Source organism: Teleopsis dalmanni, chromosome 1 (assembly GCF_002237135.1).
Source record: "Teleopsis dalmanni isolate 2A chromosome 1, ASM223713v2, whole genome shotgun sequence".
Taxonomy (NCBI): domain Eukaryota; kingdom Metazoa; phylum Arthropoda; class Insecta; order Diptera; family Diopsidae; genus Teleopsis; species Teleopsis dalmanni.
In genome coordinates, this window is record NC_051846.1 from 104308265 (window position 1) to 104311542 (window position 3278).

Sequence of the window (3278 nt, forward strand, 5' to 3'; positions counted from 1 at the left end):
TATTAATGAGCCAATGCAACTTAGAGGATTGGAGCTTCATCTGAATTTTTTTGGCTTCAATATGTTTGCGCCAAATTAGTCGTCTGTCTAGGTGGATACCTAAGTACGTTATATTATCTGCTTGTGGTATGGGAATGTTGTTTAGTAAAATTGTTGGAGATGTACTCTGATTTAAGGTAAAAATGACGTGTCTACATTTTACTTCGTTAATTTTAATTCGCCATTTTGACAACCATTTCTCCATCCGATATAAGTGAGATTGAAGTTGGTTTGAAGCTAACACAGTGTTTCTGTTTCGCCATAAAATTGCCGTATCATCGGCAAACGTTGTGGTGATAACTGAACTACTTATTGGGATATCAGATGTGTAAAGTACATACAATATAGGGCGAAGAACACTTCCTTGTGGAACGCCAGCTTCTATTGGGAAATTATTAGAAGTATATGATTTGCATTTCACTTTAAAGCTTCTATTATGCAGATACGATTCTAGAACTGAGTGGACATTTGCCGGTAATGAATAGCGTATCTTATATATGAGTCCATTATGCCATACTTTATCAAATGCTTGTTTAACATCGAGGAATACCGCGGAACAATATTCTCTGAGCTCAAATGCGTGTCTTATTTCATTCGTTATACGATTCACTTGCTCAATAGTTCCATGTTTTTTCCTAAAATCAAACTGGTGGGACGGTATTAAGTTTTGAACGTCAAGGAACGATTTTAAATTTAAAAGCAGTGCTCTTTCAAAGAGTTTAGAAAGGCATGGCAGTAAGCTTATTGGCCTGTATAAAGAGGCAAGCGTGGGGTCTTTACCTGATTTATGAATCATAATAATCATGGATGTTTTCCACTCTGTTGGATAAAAGCCAAATTTAATTATAGCATTAAAAATTCTTGTGATAAAATTTATAGCCTAAAGGGGTAAATTTTTTCATCATGTTGGGTGAGATATTATCATATCCCGGTGTCTTTTTGCAATCGAACTTCTTTGTGATTATTTGCACAAAATCATTGGCCGTTATATGCATGTCAATAGATGGTGCATGTAGATGCTGAGTAGGAAAGTCATAATGTCCTGTTGCAGGATTTGATTGGAACGCCTCTTTTAGATAATCAGCAAAAACGTTAGATTTTTCTTCATCACTTCGCGCCCAGTTTCCAAGAGAGTTTCTTATTGGAGAATCAGAGTCTATGGGAGAATATATACCTTTGCTAACATTCCACAAAGATGAATGGTTTTTGCCATTTGGACATAGGTTTTAAATATAGTTATATTGTCTGACTTTGACTTCCTTGCTTAATGCAGATCTAAGTCTCCTTTGGGCTTCCTTAAATAAGTTTTGTGCTAAAGGGGACCTAGATTTTTGCCATTCACGCCTTAACCTACGTTTTTGTAAAACTAAATTCTCTATGTCACTATTTGTAAGTACTCTATTGAATCTGTAAATTTTATTGCCTTTAGGGGTGGAGTTTTCTGCTGCTGAAATCAGAATTGAGTTTAAAACCGAGGTTGCGTCCTCAATATGAGACTTACACTTTATCTTGTAATTTGTGTGTATGTGTGTTTGTTCTAGGACTTGTAAGGCTATAGGAACAGTCATATAACTGAGGACCATCAAGTAAGCAAAATGTAACTCGAGAATGGTCAGAAGACAAATCGCAGCTAGTGTATGTTGAGATAAAATTTTTGTTTATGCCTTTGGTTACGGCGAAGTCTATTAGGTCTGGTATTTTATTGTTATCAGCAGGCCAATATGTTGGCTGCCCAGGAGAGATTACGTCTAGTGCATTTTTTCTATTTAAAATAGAATTGTAGAGCTGTTTTCCTTTTGGATTACAGAGTCGTGAACCCCAATACGTGTGCATGGCGTTGTCTCCCACCGCAAGAAATCTTTCACCTAGAGTTAAAAAGTGATCCGTAAGTTGGGTCTCAGTAATGTTGAAGCGAGGAGGGCAGTAAACTGTCGATAAAGTTGAATTTTTTCCTGTGTGCTTAAGGCATATTGATGTGGCTTGCATATAATTATGAGCATATGTACCTAGAAAATTGTGTTTTAGACGCCTTCGTATCAAAATACCTGTACCACTATGTGCTTTGCCATCTGGGTGATTGGTTTTATAGAATAAATAACTAGGAATAGAAAAGAAATTTTTGTTAGTTAGATGTGTTTCTGAGCAAAGCATTACATGCACACTTTCTCGAGACATGAAATTTGTGAGTTCAAGTTTATGTTGGCTTAAGTCGTTTGCATTCCATGTACAAATTTTTAAAGTACTCGTTATTTAGACAAAAACATTTGCATTAATTGGCTTTGCATTTTAACTATCTCGTTAAGAGTAGTTTGCATGACTGACATGAACTGAGTTAAGCTCTGAAACTATTACTTTGAACTGGAGGGGCTTGTTGCTTGTCAGATTTAACGACATTAGCATATGAAACACCTGGTGTAACAGGCTTAGAAGTTAAAGGTTGAGGTAATTCAACTAATTTAATGGTGTTGCTTCTTGTAGGATTACGCAACGCTTCCTTCTGCAGAGCTAACCTGTGCTTTAGTTCTTTATAAATAGGACAGCCTCTGTACTTTGCAGTGTGATTTCCACTGCAGTTGCTACATTTTTTGGAGTGGGTATCCTTTAATGCTTTTTTATCGCATTCGGAACTATGGTGAAGCTCGCCACAAGCTACGCACACTGTACGAAGAGTGCAATATGACTTAGTATGGCCATACTCTTGGCAGTTTGTGCATTGCACCGGACCATTCCTTTTGTGGGGCTCCTCAACGCTAATTCTGCGGTGAAGTAAATACTGTAGGTTGTAGATGGGATGGCTCTCATTTTTTTAAGCTTAGAAGCTTCCGGGTGAAGTTCAACTTTGAACATAGGTTGTGGGATTTTATCTTTGTTAACAATATTTATTACTGCTCTAGCGCTAAAGCCTTTTTCGCTTAGGGCATTTGTTATCTCAATGGGTTCTACATCTGATTCGATACCTTTAATTACGACAACAAGGCCCTTACTACTCTTTAGTTGGTATGTGTAGTAATTTTTTTTGCTGTCTTCGAAATATTTAGTTATGACTCTAAAAATGTTTTCAGTGTCGATTTGGATTTTGGTTTCGTGTATATTGCCCCTAGTTATAGGAACAATATGAAAAGTATTATTTCCAATCAGACTTGCAAGGATTGTAACTAGCTTATTTGAGCTGCGTTCACGCAAGTAGATTGGAGGCGGTTTAAAATTTTTGTTAATAGGCTGATTAGCTTCATCTGTAG